Below are 18,167 nucleotides of genomic sequence, written 5' to 3' on the forward strand. Positions count from 1 at the left end.
AGAAACACAAGCATGGAACTTTATGCTCATTTTGAGTTTCTTATTAATACTACATTATAGATTTGCCTTTGGTTCTCTTTTATTAAAACCCCTTTCTTGCACGCACAGAGCCTGGTGTCATTAGGAACCTAACTCTGACTGAAGTCACAACCTCGTCTGTCTCTCTCAACTGGAATGAACCAGAGGGAAACAGATCTTACTTTAGAGTAGAAGTGCTGGAGGCTGGGGCAAATCAAATCGCAAAAAAGACTACGACTGAAACATCCCTGAACGTGACTGGTCTGACTGCTGGGATAAATTACACATTCAGAGTTATTGCAGTGGCCTCAGATAATTCAACTGAAGGATTTGTTGTCACCATTTCTTGCTACACAAGTAAGTCTTCTGTCATTACAGTACCTGGAACTTCACAACAATCCAGTAATGTAACCTCCTTGCACTCATTAATTGACGTTGATCATAGTCCAGTGGCTGAAGTTCTCTGATTGCAGTGACCGTTATGTTTGATGTTATGAATCTCTCATGTAATTTTATTCAACCTAGTTTCGACATTGATTCATTGGTTTTCTTGGCTCCTGTTATACTAGCACATGCTACACATGATGGTTCAGACCCAATTTTTAGCAACCCTTGTAATGATTTTAATTTGCGTGACAGCATGTACTCGAGTCAGGAGTGGGTGTCCCTGGGTCAAGAGCTGGGTAGGGTAGAGAATGCTAGTGTGAAAGTGGCGATTTAAATCGTTTCACATTATCTGTCGGTTCATTGGTTTTCCATTAGAATTGCATGTTCCGTTTGGGATTGTATTGTTTGCTGTGTGTGAGGTGATTGAATTAGTTTTAAGCTGCAGTATTTCCTAGGTTTATACCAGTGAGTTATTTTGGTGATATACATTCTTGAGAACGCTTCCTTCATGTAGACATGTATGGGTGGTTATGAATGAGATTTTTTTTCATCATGTTTCTTTCTTCCCGCCCCCTTTCTTGCACGCACAGAGCCTGGTGTCATTAGGAACCTAACTCTGACTGAAGTCACATCCTCGTCTGTCTATCTCAACTGGAATGAACCAGAGGGAAACAGATCTTACTTTAGAGTAGAAGTGCTGGAGACTGGGGCAAATCAAATCGCAAAAAAGACTACGACTGAAACATCCCTGAACGTGACTGGTCTGACTGCTGGGATAAATTACACATTCAGAGTTATTGCAGTGGCCTCAGATAATTCAACTGAAGGATTTGTTGTCACCATTTCTTGCTACACAAGTAAGTCTTCTGTCATTACAGTACCTGGAACTTCACAACAATCCAATAATGTAACCTCCTTGCACTCATTAATTGACGTTGATCATAGTCCAGTGGCTGAAGTTCTCTGATTGCAGTGACCGTTATGTTTGATGTTATGAATCTCTCATGTAATTTTATTCAACCTAGTTTCGACATTGATTCATTGGTTTTCTTGGCTCCTGTTATACTAGCACATGCTACACATGATGGTTCAGACCCAATTTTTAGCAACCCTTGTAATGATTTTAATTTGCGTGACAGCATGTACTCGAGTCAGGAGTGGGTGTCCCTGGGTCAAGAGCTGGGTAGGGTAGAGAATGCTAGTGTGAAAGTGGCGATTTAAATCGTTTCACATTATCTGTCGGTTCATTGGTTTTCCATTAGAATTGCATGTTCCGTTTGGGATTGTATTGTTTGCTGTGTGTGAGGTGATTGAATTAGTTTTAAGCTGCAGTATTTCCTAGGTTTATACCAGTGAGTTATTTTGGTGATATACATTCTTGAGAACGCTTCCTTCATGTAGACATGTATGGGTGGTTATGAATGAGATTTTTTTTCATCATGTTTCTTTCTTCCCGCCCCCTTTCTTGCACGCACAGAGCCTGGTGTCATTAGGAACCTAACTCTGACTGAAGTCACATCCTCGTCTGTCTATCTCAACTGGAATGAACCAGAGGGAAACAGATCTTACTTTAGAGTAGAAGTGCTGGAGGCTGGGGCAAATCAAATCGCAAATAAGACTACGACTGAAACATCCCTGAACGTGACTGGTCTGACTGCTGGGATAAATTACACATTCAGAGTTATTGCAGTGGCCTCAGATAATTCAACTGAAGGATTTGTTGTCACCATTTCTTGCTACACAAGTAAGTCTTCTGTCATTACAATGACTGACAGAGTCTTCATGACAATTCTGTTATTGGTCTTCTCTTTGTTGATGATTGGCCGTGATCATATTCCAGAGGGTATGATTGTACAGTTGCAGTGCACACTATATCTTGGATGGTTTTAGTGATTATTTAAAAAGACAATGTACTCTTCTTATCAATTCACATGTTCTCATTGAAATATTTGCAATTTGGTTGTCAGTCCTGTGCTTTTCCTTCAGAAGGGAACCATTTCATTAAGATTGTGATGTTTGCTGTGTGTGAGGTGATTGAATTCGTTTTAGGCTGCAGTATTTCCTTGGTTTATACCAGTGAGTTATTTTGGTGATGTACATTCTTGAGAACGCTTCCTTCATGTAGACATGTATGGGTGGCTATGAATGAGAAAAAAGTGTATCATGTTTCTTTCTTCCCGCCCCCTTTCTTGCACGCACAGAGCCTGGTGTCATTAGGAACCTAACTCTGACTGAAGTCACAACCTCGTCTGTCTCTCTCAACTGGAATGAACCAGAGGGAAACAGATCTTACTTTAGAGTAGAAGTGCTGGAGACTGGGGCAAATCAAATCGCAAAAAAGACTACGACTGAAACATCCCTGAACGTGACTGGTCTGACTGCTGGGATAAATTACACATTCAGAGTTATTGCAGTGGCCTCAGATAATTCAACTGAAGGATTTATTGTCACCATTTCTTGCTACACAAGTAAGTCTTCTGTCATTACAGTACCTGGAACTTCACAACAATCCAATAATGTAACCTCCTTGCACTCATTAATTGACGTTGATCATAGTCCAGTGGCTGAAGTTCTCTGATTGCAGTGACCGTTATGTTTGATGTTATGAATCTCTGTCATGAAATTTTATTCAACCTAGTTTCGACATTGATTCATTTGTTTTCTTGGCTCCTGTTATACTAGCACATGCTACACATGATGGTTCAGACCCAATTTTTAGCAACCCTTGTAATGATTTTAATTTGCGTGACAACATGTACTCGAGTCAGGAGTGGGTGTCCCTGGGTCAAGAGCTGGGTAGGGTAGAGAATGCTAGTGTGAAAGTGGCGATTTAAATCGTTTCACATTATCTGTCGGTTCATTGGTTTTCCATTAGAATTGCATGTTCCGTTTGGGATTGTATTGTTTGTTGTGTGTGAGGTGATTGAATTTGTTTTAGCCTGCAGTATTTCCTTGGTTTATACCAGTGAGTTCTTTAGGTGATATACATTCTTGAGAATGCTTCCTTCATGTAGACATGTATGGGTGGCTATGAATGAGAAAAAAGTGTATCATGTTTCTTTCTTCCCGCCCCCTTTCTTGCACGCACAGAGCCTGGTGTCATTAGGAACCTAACTCTGACTGAAGTCACAACCTCGTCTGTCTCTCTCAACTGGAATGAACCAGAGGGAAACAGATCTTACTTTAGAGTAGAAGTGCTGGAGACTGGGGCAAATCAAATTGCAAAAAAGACTACGACTGAAACATCCCTGAACGTGACTGGTCTGACTGCTGGGATAAATTACACATTCAGAGTTAATGCAGTGGCCTCAGATAATTCAACTGAAGGATTTGTTGTCACCATTTCTTGCTACACAAGTAAGTCTTCTGTCATTACAATGACTGACAGAGACTTCATGACAATTCTGTTATTGGTCTTCTCGTTGTTGATGATAGGCCGTGATCATATTCCAGAGGGTATGATTGTACAGTTGGAGTGCACACTATATCTTGGACGGTTTTAGTGATTATCTTTAAAAAAAATGTATTCTACTTATCAATTCACATGTTCTCATTGAAATGTTTGCAATTTGCTTGTCAGTCCTATGCTTTTCCTTCAGAAGGGAACCATTTCATTAAGATTGTGATGTTTGCTGTGTGTGAGGTGATTGAATTCGTTTTAGGCTGCAGTATTTCCTTGGTTTATACCAGTGAGTTCTTTTGGTGATATACATTCTTGAGAATGCTTCCTTCATGTAGACATGTATGGGTGGCTATGAATGAGATTTTTTTACATCATGTTTCTTTCTTCCCGCCCCCTTTCTTGCACGCACAGAGCCTGGTGTCATTAGGAACCTAACTCTGACTGAAGTCACAACCTCGTCTGTCTATCTCAACTGGAATGAACCAGAGGGAAACAGATCTTACTTTAGAGTAGAAGTGCTGGAGGCTGGGGCAAATCAAATCGCAAAAAAGACTACGACTGAAACATCCCTGAACGTGACTGGTCTGACTGCTGGGATAAATTACACATTCAGAGTTATTGCAGTGGCCTCAGATAATTCAACTGAAGGATTTGTTGTCACCATTTCTTGCTACACAAGTAAGTCTTCTGTCATTACAGTACCTGGAACTTCACAACAATCCAGTTATGTAACCTCCTTGCACTCATTAATTGACGTTGATCATAGTCCAGTGGCTGAAGTTCTCTGATTGCAGTGACCGTTATGTTTGATGTTATGAATCTCTGTCATGTAATTTTATTCAACCTAGTTTCGACATTGATTCATTGGTTTTCTTGGCTCCTGTTATACTAGCACATGCTACACATGATGGTTCAGACCCAATTTTTAGCAACCCTTGTAATGATTTAAATTTGCGTGACAGCATGTACTTGAGTCAGGAGTGGGTGTCCCTGAGTCAAGAGCTGGGTAGGGTAGAGAATGCTAGTGTGAAAGTGGCGATTTAAATCGTTTCACATTATCTGTCGGTTCATTGGTTTTCCATTAGAATTGCATGTTCCGTTTGGGATTGTATTGTTTGCTGTGTGTGAGGTGATTGAATTAGTTTTAGCCTGCAGTATTTCCTAGGTTTATACCAGTGAGTTCTTTTGGTGAAATACATTCTTGAGAACGCTTCCTTCATGTAGACATGTATGGGTGGCTATGAATGAGAAAAAAGTGTATCATGTTTCATTCTTCCTGCCCCCTTTCTTGCACGCACAGAGCCTGGTGTCATTAGGAACCTAACTCTGACTGAAGTCACATCCTCGTCTGTCTCTCTCAACTGGAATGAACCAGAGGGAAACAGATCTTACTTTAGAGTAGAAGTGCTGGAGGCTGGGGCAAATCAAATCGCAAATAAGACTACGACTGAAACATCCCTGAACGTGACTGGTCTGACTGCTGGGATAAATTACACATTCAGAGTTAATGCAGTGGCCTCAGATAATTCAACTGAAGGATTTGTTGTCACCATGTCTTGCTACACAAGTAAGTCTTCTGTCATTACAATGACTGACAGAGACTTCATGACAATTCTGTTATTGGTCTTCTCGTTGTTGATGATAGGCCGTGATCATATTCCAGAGGGTATGATTGTACAGTTGGAGTGCACACTATATCTTGGACGGTTTTAGTGATTATCTTTAAAAAAAATGTATTCTACTTATCAATTCACATGTTCTCATTGAAATGTTTGCAATTTGCTTGTCAGTCCTATGCTTTTCCTTCAGAAGGGAACCATTTCATTAAGATTGTGATGTTTGCTGTGTGTGAGGTGATTGAATTAGTTTTAGGCTGCAGTATTTCCTTGGTTTATACCAGTGAGTTATTTTGGTGATATACATTCTTGAGAACGCTTCCTTCATGTAGACATGTATGGGTGGCTATGAATGAGATTTCTTTACATCATGTTTCTTTCTTCCCGCCCCCTTTCTTGCACGCACAGAGCCTGGTGTCATTAGGAACCTAACTTTGACTGAAGTCACAACCTCGTCTGTCTCTCTCAACTGGAATGAACCAGAGGGAAACAGATCTTACTTTAGAGTAGAAGTGCTGGAGACTGGGGCAAATCAAATCGCAAAAAAGACTACGACTGAAACATCCCTGAACGTGACTGGTCTGACTGCTGGGATAAATTACACATTCAGAGTTATTGCAGTGGCCTCAGATAATTCAACTGAAGGATTTGTTGTCACCATTTCTTGCTACACAAGTAAGTCTTCTGTCATTACAGTACCTGGAACTTCACAACAATCCAATAATGTAACCTCCTTGCACTCATTAATTGACGTTGATCATAGTCCAGTGGCTGAAGTTCTCTGATTGCAGTGACCATTATGTTTGATGTTATGAATCTCTGTCATGTAATTTTATTCAACCTAGTTTCGACATTGATTCATTTGTTTTCTTGGCTCCTGTTATACTAGCACATGCTACACATGATGGTTCAGACCCAATTTTTAGCAACCCTTGTAATGATTTTAATTTGCGTGACAGCATGTACTTGAGTCAGGAGTGGGTGTCCCTGAGTCAAGAGCTGGGTAGGGTAGAGAATGCTAGTGTGAAAGTGGCGATTTAAATCGTTTCACATTATCTGTCGGTTCATTGGTTTTCCATTAGAATTGCATGTTCCGTTTGGGATTGTATTGTTTGTAGTGTGTGAGGTGATTGAATTTGTTTTAGCCTGCAGTATTTCCTTGGTTTATACCAGTGAGTTCTTTTGGTGAAAAACATTCTTGAGAACGCTTCCTTCATGTAGACATGTATGGGTGGCTATGAATGAGAAAAAAGTGTATCATGTTTCTTTCTTCCCGCCCCCTTTCTTGCACGCACAGAGCCTGGTGTCATTAGGAACCTAACTCTGACTGAAGTCACAACCTCGTCTGTCTCTCTCAACTGGAATGAACCAGAGGGAAACAGATCTTACTTTAGAGTAGAAGTGCTGGAGGCTGGGGCAAATCAAATCGCAAAAAAGACTACGACTGAAACATGCCTGAACGTGACTGGTCTGACTGCTGGGATAAATTACACATTGAGAGTTAATGCAGTGGCCTCAGATAATTCAACTGAAGGATTTGTTGTCACCATGTCTTGCTACACAAGTAAGTCTTCTGTCATTACAATGACTGACAGAGACTTCATGACAATTCTGTTATTGGTCTTCTCTTTGTTGATGATTGGCCGTGATCATATTCCAGAGGGTATGATTGTACAGTTGCAGTGCAGACTATATCTTGGACGGTTTTAGTGATTATCTTTAAAAAAAATGTATTCTTCTCATCAATTCACATGTTCTCATTGAAATGTTTGCAATTTGCTTGTCAGTCCTATGCTTTTCCTTCAGAAGGGAACCATTTCATTAAGATTGTGATGTTTGCTGTGTGTGAGGTGATTGAATTCGTTTTAGGCTGCAGTATTTCCTTGGTTTATACCAGTGAGTTGTTATGGTGATATACATTCTTGAGAATGCTTCCTTCATGTAGACATGTATGGGTGGCTATGAATGAGATTTTTTTACATCATGTTTCTTTCTTCCCGCCCCCTTTCTTGCACGCACAGAGCCTGGTGTCATTAGGAACCTAACTCTGACTGAAGTCACAACCTCGTCTGTCTCTCTCAACTGGAATGAACCAGAGGGAAACAGATCTTACTTTAGAGTAGAAGTGCTGGAGGCTGGGGCAAATCAAATCGCAAAAAAGACTACGACTGAAACATCCCTGAACGTGACTGGTCTGACTGCTGGGATAAATTACACATTCAGAGTTATTGCAGTGGCCTCAGATAATTCAACTGAAGGATTTGTTGTCACCATTTCTTGCTACACAAGTAAGTCTTCTGTCATTACAGTACCTGGAACTTCACAACAATCCAGTAATGTAACCTCCTTGCACTCATTAATTGACGTTGATCATAGTCCAGTGGCTGAAGTTCTCTGATTGCAGTGACCGTTATGTTTGATGTTATGAATCTCTCATGTAATTTTATTCAACCTAGTTTCGACATTGATTCATTGGTTTTCTTGGCTCCTGTTATACTAGCACATGCTACACATGATGGTTCAGACCCAATTTTTAGCAACCCTTGTAATGATTTTAATTTGCGTGACAGCATGTACTTGAGTCAGGAGTGGGTGTCCCTGAGTCAAGAGCTGGGTAGGGTAGAGAATGCTAGTGTGAAAGTGGCGATTTAAATCGTTTCACATTATCTGTCGGTTCATTGGTTTTCCATTAGAATTGCATGTTCCGTTTGGGATTGTATTGTTTGTTGTGTGTGAGGTGATTGAATTTGTTTTAGCCTGCAGTATTTCCTAGGTTTATACCAGTGAGTTATTTTGGTGAAATACATTCTTGAGAACGCTTCCTTCATGTAGACATGTATGGGTGGCTATGAATGAGAAAAAAGTGTATCATGTTTCTTTCTTCCCGCCACCTTTCATGCACGCACAGAGCCTGGTGTCATTAGGAACCTAACTCTGACTGAAGTCACAACCTCGTCTGTCTCTCTCAACTGGAATGAACCAGAGGGAAACAGATCTTACTTTAGAGTAGAAGTGCTGGAGAATGGGGCAAATCAAATCGCAAAAAAGACTACGACTGAAACATCCCTGAACGTGACTGGTCTGACTGCTGGGATAAATTACACATTCAGAGTTAATGCAGTGGCCTCAGATAATTCAACTGAAGGATTTGTTGTCACCATGTCTTGCTACACAAGTAAGTCTTCTGTCATTACAATGACTGACAGAGACTTCATGACAATTCTGTTATTGGTCTTCTCTTTGTTGATGATTGGCCGTGATCATATTCCAGAGGGTATGATTGTACAGTTGCAGTGCAGACTATATCTTGGACGGTTTTAGTGATTATCTTTAAAAAAAATGTATTCTACTTATCAATTCACATGTTCTCATTGAAATGTTTGCAATTTGCTTGTCAGTCCTATGCTTTTCCTTCAGAAGGGAACCATTTCATTAAGATTGTGATGTTTGCTGTGTGTGAGGTGATTGAATTCGTTTTAGGCTGCAGTATTTCCTTGGTTTATACCAGTGAGTTGTTATGGTGATATACATTCTTGAGAATGCTTCCTTCATGTAGACATGTATGGGTGGCTATGAATGAGATTTTTTTACATCATGTTTCTTTCTTCCCGCCCCCTTTCTTGCACGCACAGAGCCTGGTGTCATTAGGAACCTAACTCTGACTGAAGTCACAACCTCGTCTGTCTCTCTCAACTGGAATGAACCAGAGGGAAACAGATCTTACTTTAGAGTAGAAGTGCTGGAGGCTGGGGCAAATCAAATCGCAAAAAAGACTACGACTGAAACATCCCTGAACGTGACTGGTCTGACTGCTGGGATAAATTACACATTCAGAGTTATTGCAGTGGCCTCAGATAATTCAACTGAAGGATTTGTTGTCACCATTTCTTGCTACACAAGTAAGTCTTCTGTCATTACAGTACCTGGAACTTCACAACAATCCAGTAATGTAACCTCCTTGCACTCATTAATTGACGTTGATCATAGTCCAGTGGCTGAAGTTCTCTGATTGCAGTGACCGTTATGTTTGATGTTATGAATCTCTGTCATGTAATTTTATTCAACCTAGTTTCGACATTGATTCATTGGTTTTCTTGGCTCCTGTTATACTAGCACATGCTACACATGATGGTTCAGACCCAATTTTTAGCAACCCTTGTAATGATTTTAATTTGCGTGACAGCATGTACTTGAGTCAGGAGTGGGTGTCCCTGAGTCAAGAGCTGGGTAGGGTAGAGAATGCTAGTGTGAAAGTGGCGATTTAAATCGTTTCACATTATCTGTCGGTTCATTGGTTGTCCATTAGAATTGCATGTTCCGTTTGGGATTGTATTGTTTGTTGTGTGTGAGGTGATTGAATTTGTTTTAGCCTGCAGTATTTCCTAGGTTTATACCAGTGAGTTCTTTTGGTGAAATACATTCTTGAGAACGCTTCCTTCATGTAGACATGTATGGGTGGCTATGAATGAGAAAAAAGTGTATCATGTTTCATTCTTCCTGCCCCCTTTCTTGCACGCACAGAGCCTGGTGTCATTAGGAACCTAACTCTGACTGAAGTCACAACCTCGTCTGTCTCTCTCAACTGGAATGAACCAGAGGGAAACAGATCTTACTTTAGAGTAGAAGTGCTGGAGGCTGGGGCAAATCAAATCGCAAATAAGACTACGACTGAAACATCCCTGAACGTGACTGGTCTGACTGCTGGGATAAATTACACATTCAGAGTTAATGCAGTGGCCTCAGATAATTCAACTGAAGGATTTGTTGTCACCATGTCTTGCTACACAAGTAAGTCTTCTGTCATTACAATGACTGACAGAGACTTCATGACAATTCTGTTATTGGTCTTCTCGTTGTTGATGATAGGCCGTGATCATATTCCAGAGGGTATGATTGTACAGTTGCAGTGCAGACTATATCTTGGACGGTTTTAGTGATTATCTTTAAAAAAAATGTATTCTACCTATCAATTCACATGTTCTCATTGAAATGTTTGCAATTTGCTTGTCAGTCCTATGCTTTTCCTTCAGAAGGGAACCATTTCATTAAGATTGTGATGTTTGCTGTGTGTGAGGTGATTGAATTCGTTTTAGGCTGCAGTATTTCCATGGTTTATACCAGTGAGTTGTTTTGGTGATATACATTCTTGAGAACGCTTCCTTCATGTAGACATGTATGGGTGGCTATGAATGAGATTTTTTTACATCATGTTTCTTTCTTCCCGCCCCCTTTCTTGCACGCACAGAGCCTGGTGTCATTAGGAACCTAACTCTAACTGAAGTCACAACCTCGTCTGTCTCTCTCAACTGGAATGAACCAGAGGGAAACAGATCTTACTTTAGAGTAGAAGTGCTGGAGACTGGGGCAAATCAAATCGCAAAAAAGACTACGACTGAAACATCCCTGAACGTGACTGGTCTGACTGCTGGGATAAATTACACATTCAGAGTTAATGCAGTGGCCTCAGATAATTCAACTGAAGGATTTGTTGTCACCATGTCTTGCTACACAAGTAAGTCTTCTGTCATTACAATGACTGACAGAGACTTCATGACAATTCTGTTATTGGTCTTCTCTTTGTTGATGATTGGCCGTGATCATATTCCAGAGGGTATGATTGTACAGTTGCAGTGCAGACTATATCTTGGACGGTTTTAGTGATTATCTTTAAAAAAAATGTATTCTTCTCATCAATTCACATGTTCTCATTGAAATGTTTGCAATTTGCTTGTCAGTCCTATGCTTTTCCTTCAGAAGGGAACCATTTCATTAAGATTGTGATGTTTGCTGTGTGTGAGGTGATTGAATTCGTTTTAGGCTGCAGTATTTCCTTGGTTTATACCAGTGAGTTGTTATGGTGATATACATTCTTGAGAATGCTTCCTTCATGTAGACATGTATGGGTGGCTATGAATGAGATTTTTTTACATCATGTTTCTTTCTTCCCGCCCCCTTTCTTGCACGCACAGAGCCTGGTGTCATTAGGAACCTAACTCTGACTGAAGTCACAACCTCGTCTGTCTCTCTCAACTGGAATGAACCAGAGGGAAACAGATCTTACTTTAGAGTAGAAGTGCTGGAGGCTGGGGCAAATCAAATCGCAAAAAAGACTACGACTGAAACATCCCTGAACGTGACTGGTCTGACTGCTGGGATAAATTACACATTCAGAGTTATTGCAGTGGCCTCAGATAATTCAACTGAAGGATTTGTTGTCACCATTTCTTGCTACACAAGTAAGTCTTCTGTCATTACAGTACCTGGAACTTCACAACAATCCAGTAATGTAACCTCCTTGCACTCATTAATTGATGTTGATCATAGTCCAGTGGCTGAAGTTCTCTGATTGCAGTGACCGTTATGTTTGATGTTATGAATCTCTCATGTAATTTTATTCAACCTAGTTTCGACATTGATTCATTGGTTTTCTTGGCTCCTGTTATACTAGCACATGCTACACATGATGGTTCAGACCCAATTTTTAGCAACCCTTGTAATGATTTTAATTTGCGTGACAGCATGTACTTGAGTCAGGAGTGGGTGTCCCTGAGTCAAGAGCTGGGTAGGGTAGAGAATGCTAGTGTGAAAGTGGCGATTTAAATCGTTTCACATTATCTGTCGGTTCATTGGTTTTCCATTAGAATTGCATGTTCCGTTTGGGATTGTATTGTTTGTTGTGTGTGAGGTGATTGAATTTGTTTTAGCCTGCAGTATTTCCTAGGTTTATACCAGTGAGTTATTTTGGTGAAATACATTCTTGAGAACGCTTCCTTCATGTAGACATGTATGGGTGGCTATGAATGAGAAAAAAGTGTATCATGTTTCTTTCTTCCCGCCACCTTTCATGCACGCACAGAGCCTGGTGTCATTAGGAACCTAACTCTGACTGAAGTCACAACCTCGTCTGTCTCTCTCAACTGGAATGAACCAGAGGGAAACAGATCTTACTTTAGAGTAGAAGTGCTGGAGAATGGGGCAAATCAAATCGCAAAAAAGACTACGACTGAAACATCCCTGAACGTGACTGGTCTGACTGCTGGGATAAATTACACATTGAGAGTTAATGCAGTGGCCTCAGATAATTCAACTGAAGGATTTGTTGTCACCATGTCTTGCTACACAAGTAAGTCTTCTGTCATTACAATGACTGACAGAGACTTCATGACAATTCTGTTATTGGTCTTCTCTTTGTTGATGATTGGCCGTGATCATATTCCAGAGGGTATGATTGTACAGTTGCAGTGCAGACTATATCTTGGACGGTTTTAGTGATTATCTTTAAAAAAAATGTATTCTACTTATCAATTCACATGTTCTCATTGAAATGTTTGCAATTTGCTTGTCAGTCCTATGCTTTTCCTTCAGAAGGGAACCATTTCATTAAGATTGTGATGTTTGCTGTGTGTGAGGTGATTGAATTCGTTTTAGGCTGCAGTATTTCCTTGGTTTATACCAGTGAGTTGTTATGGTGATATACATTCTTGAGAATGCTTCCTTCATGTAGACATGTATGGGTGGCTATGAATGAGATTTTTTTACATCATGTTTCTTTCTTCCCGCCCCCTTTCTTGCACGCACAGAGCCTGGTGTCATTAGGAACCTAACTCTGACTGAAGTCACAACCTCGTCTGTCTCTCTCAACTGGAATGAACCAGAGGGAAACAGATCTTACTTTAGAGTAGAAGTGCTGGAGGCTGGGGCAAATCAAATCGCAAAAAAGACTACGACTGAAACATCCCTGAACGTGACTGGTCTGACTGCTGGGATAAATTACACATTCAGAGTTATTGCAGTGGCCTCAGATAATTCAACTGAAGGATTTGTTGTCACCATTTCTTGCTACACAAGTAAGTCTTCTGTCATTACAGTACCTGGAACTTCACAACAATCCAGTAATGTAACCTCCTTGCACTCATTAATTGATGTTGATCATAGTCCAGTGGCTGAAGTTCTCTGATTGCAGTGACCGTTATGTTTGATGTTATGAATCTCTCATGTAATTTTATTCAACCTAGTTTCGACATTGATTCATTGGTTTTCTTGGCTCCTGTTATACTAGCACATGCTACACATGATGGTTCAGACCCAATTTTTAGCAACCCTTGTAATGATTTTAATTTGCGTGACAGCATGTACTTGAGTCAGGAGTGGGTGTCCCTGAGTCAAGAGCTGGGTAGGGTAGAGAATGCTAGTGTGAAAGTGGCGATTTAAATCGTTTCACATTATCTGTCGGTTCATTGGTTTTCCATTAGAATTGCATGTTCCGTTTGGGATTGTATTGTTTGTTGTGTGTGAGGTGATTGAATTTGTTTTAGCCTGCAGTATTTCCTAGGTTTATACCAGTGAGTTCTTTTGGTGAAATACATTCTTGAGAACGCTTCCTTCATGTAGACATGTATGGGTGGCTATGAATGAGAAAAAAGTGTATCATGTTTCTTTCTTCCCGCCACCTTTCATGCACGCACAGAGCCTGGTGTCATTAGGAACCTAACTCTGACTGAAGTCACAACCTCGTCTGTCTCTCTCAACTGGAATGAACCAGAGGGAAACAGATCTTACTTTAGAGTAGAAGTGCTGGAGAATGGGGCAAATCAAATCGCAAAAAAGACTACGACTGAAACATCCCTGAACGTGACTGGTCTGACTGCTGGGATAAATTACACATTGAGAGTTAATGCAGTGGCCTCAGATAATTCAACTGAAGGATTTGTTGTCACCATGTCTTGCTACACAAGTAAGTCTTCTGTCATTACAATGACTGACAGAGACTTCATGACAATTCTGTTATTGGTCTTCTCTTTGTTGATGATTGGCCGTGATCATATTCCAGAGGGTATGATTGTACAGTTGCAGTGCAGACTATATCTTGGACGGTTTTAGTGATTATCTTTAAAAAAAATGTATTCTACTTATCAATTCACATGTTCTCATTGAAATGTTTGCAATTTGCTTGTCAGTCCTATGCTTTTCCTTCAGAAGGGAACCATTTCATTAAGATTGTGATGTTTGCTGTGTGTGAGGTGATTGAATTCGTTTTAGGCTGCAGTATTTCCTTGGTTTATACCAGTGAGTTGTTATGGTGATATACATTCTTGAGAATGCTTCCTTCATGTAGACATGTATGGGTGGCTATGAATGAGATTTTTTTACATCATGTTTCTTTCTTCCCGCCCCCTTTCCTGCACGCACAGAGCCTGGTGTCATTAGGAACCTAACTTTGACTGAAGTCACAACCTCGTCTGTCTCTCTCAACTGGAATGAACCAGAGGGAAACAGATCTTACTTTAGAGTAGAAGTGCTGGAGAATGGGGCAAATCAAATCGCAAAAAAGACTACGACTGAAACATCCCTGAACGTGACTGGTCTGACTGCTGGAATAAATTACACATTCAGAGTTATTGCAGTGGCCTCAGATAATTCAACTGAAGGATTTGTTGTCACCATTTCTTGCTACACAAGTAAGTCTTCTGTCATTACAGTACCTGGAACTTCACAACAATCCAGTAATGTAACCTCCTTGCACTCATTAATTGACGTTGATCATAGTCCAGTGGCTGAAGTTCTCTGATTGCAGTGACCGTTATGTTTGATGTTATGAATCTCTGTCATGTAATTTTATTCAACCTAGTTTCGACATTGATTCATTTGTTTTCTTGGCTCCTGTTATACTAGCACATGCTACACATGATGGTTCAGACCCAATTTTTAGCAACCCTTGTAATGATTTTAATTTGCGTGACAGCATGTACTTGAGTCAGGAGTGGGTGTCCCTGAGTCAAGAGCTGGGTAGGGTAGAGAATGCTAGTGTGAAAGTGGCGATTTAAATCGTTTCACATTATCTGTCGGTTCATTGGTTGTCCATTAGAATTGCATGTTCCGTTTGGGATTGTATTGTTTGTTGTGTGTGAGGTGATTGAATTTGTTTTAGCCTGCAGTATTTCCTAGGTTTATACCAGTGAGTTCTTTTGGTGAAATACATTCTTGAGAACGCTTCCTTCATGTAGACATGTATGGGTGGCTATGAATGAGAAAAAAGTGTATCATGTTTCTTTCTTCCCGCCACCTTTCATGCACGCACAGAGCCTGGTGTCATTAGGAACCTAACTCTGACTGAAGTCACAACCTCGTCTGTCTCTCTCAACTGGAATGAACCAGAGGGAAACAGATCTTACTTTAGAGTGGAAGTGCTGGAGAATGGGGCAAATCAAATTGCAAAAAAGACTACGACTGAAACATCCCTGAACGTGACTGGTCTGACTGCTGGGATAAATTACACATTGAGAGTTAATGCAGTGGCCTCAGATAATTCAACTGAAGGATTTGTTGTCACCATGTCTTGCTACACAAGTAAGTCTTCTGTCATTACAATGACTGACAGAGACTTCATGACAATTCTGTTATTGGTCTTCTCTTTGTTGATGATTGGCCGTGATCATATTCCAGAGGGTATGATTGTACAGTTGCAGTGCAGACTATATCTTGGACGGTTTTAGTGATTATCTTTAAAAAAAATGTATTCTACTTATCAATTCACATGTTCTCATTGAAATGTTTGCAATTTGCTTGTCAGTCCTATGCTTTTCCTTCAGAAGGGAACCATTTCATTAAGATTGTGATGTTTGCTGTGTGTGAGGTGATTGAATTCGTTTTAGGCTGCAGTATTTCCTTGGTTTATACCAGTGAGTTGTTATGGTGATATACATTCTTGAGAATGCTTCCTTCATGTAGACATGTATGGGTGGCTATGAATGAGATTTTTTTACATCATGTTTCTTTCTTCCCGCCCCCTTTCTTGCACGCACAGAGCCTGGTGTCATTAGGAACCTAACTCTGACTGAAGTCACAACCTCGTCTGTCTCTCTCAACTGGAATGAACCAGAGGGAAACAGATCTTACTTTAGAGTAGAAGTGCTGGAGGCTGGGGCAAATCAAATCGCAAAAAAGACTACGACTGAAACATCCCTGAACGTGACTGGTCTGACTGCTGGGATAAATTACACATTCAGAGTTATTGCAGTGGCCTCAGATAATTCAACTGAAGGATTTGTTGTCACCATTTCTTGCTACACAAGTAAGTCTTCTGTCATTACAGTACCTGGAACTTCACAACAATCCAGTAATGTAACCTCCTTGCACTCATTAATTGATGTTGATCATAGTCCAGTGGCTGAAGTTCTCTGATTGCAGTGACCGTTATGTTTGATGTTATGAATCTCTCATGTAATTTTATTCAACCTAGTTTCGACATTGATTCATTGGTTTTCTTGGCTCCTGTTATACTAGCACATGCTACACATGATGGTTCAGACCCAATTTTTAGCAACCCTTGTAATGATTTTAATTTGCGTGACAGCATGTACTTGAGTCAGGAGTGGGTGTCCCTGAGTCAAGAGCTGGGTAGGGTAGAGAATGCTAGTGTGAAAGTGGCGATTTAAATCGTTTCACATTATCTGTCGGTTCATTGGTTTTCCATTAGAATTGCATGTTCCGTTTGGGATTGTATTGTTTGTTGTGTGTGAGGTGATTGAATTTGTTTTAGCCTGCAGTATTTCCTAGGTTTATACCAGTGAGTTCTTTTGGTGAAATACATTCTTGAGAACGCTTCCTTCATGTAGACATGTATGGGTGGCTATGAATGAGAAAAAAGTGTATCATGTTTCTTTCTTCCCGCCACCTTTCATGCACGCACAGAGCCTGGTGTCATTAGGAACCTAACTCTGACTGAAGTCACAACCTCGTCTGTCTCTCTCAACTGGAATGAACCAGAGGGAAACAGATCTTACTTTAGAGTAGAAGTGCTGGAGAATGGGGCAAATCAAATCGCAAAAAAGACTACGACTGAAACATCCCTGAACGTGACTGGTCTGACTGCTGGGATAAATTACACATTGAGAGTTAATGCAGTGGCCTCAGATAATTCAACTGAAGGATTTGTTGTCACCATGTCTTGCTACACAAGTAAGTCTTCTGTCATTACAATGACTGACAGAGACTTCATGACAATTCTGTTATTGGTCTTCTCTTTGTTGATGATTGGCCGTGATCATATTCCAGAGGGTATGATTGTACAGTTGCAGTGCAGACTATATCTTGGACGGTTTTAGTGATTATCTTTAAAAAAAATGTATTCTACTTATCAATTCACATGTTCTCATTGAAATGTTTGCAATTTGCTTGTCAGTCCTATGCTTTTCCTTCAGAAGGGAACCATTTCATTAAGATTGTGATGTTTGCTGTGTGTGAGGTGATTGAATTCGTTTTAGGCTGCAGTATTTCCTTGGTTTATACCAGTGAGTTGTTATGGTGATATACATTCTTGAGAATGCTTCCTTCATGTAGACATGTATGGGTGGCTATGAATGAGATTTTTTTACATCATGTTTCTTTCTTCCCGCCCCCTTTCCTGCACGCACAGAGCCTGGTGTCATTAGGAACCTAACTTTGACTGAAGTCACAACCTCGTCTGTCTCTCTCAACTGGAATGAACCAGAGGGAAACAGATCTTACTTTAGAGTAGAAGTGCTGGAGAATGGGGCAAATCAAATCGCAAAAAAGACTACGACTGAAACATCCCTGAACGTGACTGGTCTGACTGCTGGAATAAATTACACATTCAGAGTTATTGCAGTGGCCTCAGATAATTCAACTGAAGGATTTGTTGTCACCATTTCTTGCTACACAAGTAAGTCTTCTGTCATTACAGTACCTGGAACTTCACAACAATCCAGTAATGTAACCTCCTT

General features: G+C 40.4%; 1 protein-coding gene across 1 annotated transcript in view; it reads left to right on the forward strand.

Annotated features, from left to right (window-relative positions):
- Window positions 1-18,167, forward strand: part of LOC136747478 (receptor-type tyrosine-protein phosphatase eta) — an 88,928-nt gene that overhangs the window by 38,995 nt on the left and 31,766 nt on the right. The window lies entirely within an intron of this gene.

This window comes from Amia ocellicauda, chromosome 4 (genome assembly GCF_036373705.1).
Source record: "Amia ocellicauda isolate fAmiCal2 chromosome 4, fAmiCal2.hap1, whole genome shotgun sequence".
Taxonomy (NCBI): domain Eukaryota; kingdom Metazoa; phylum Chordata; class Actinopteri; order Amiiformes; family Amiidae; genus Amia; species Amia ocellicauda.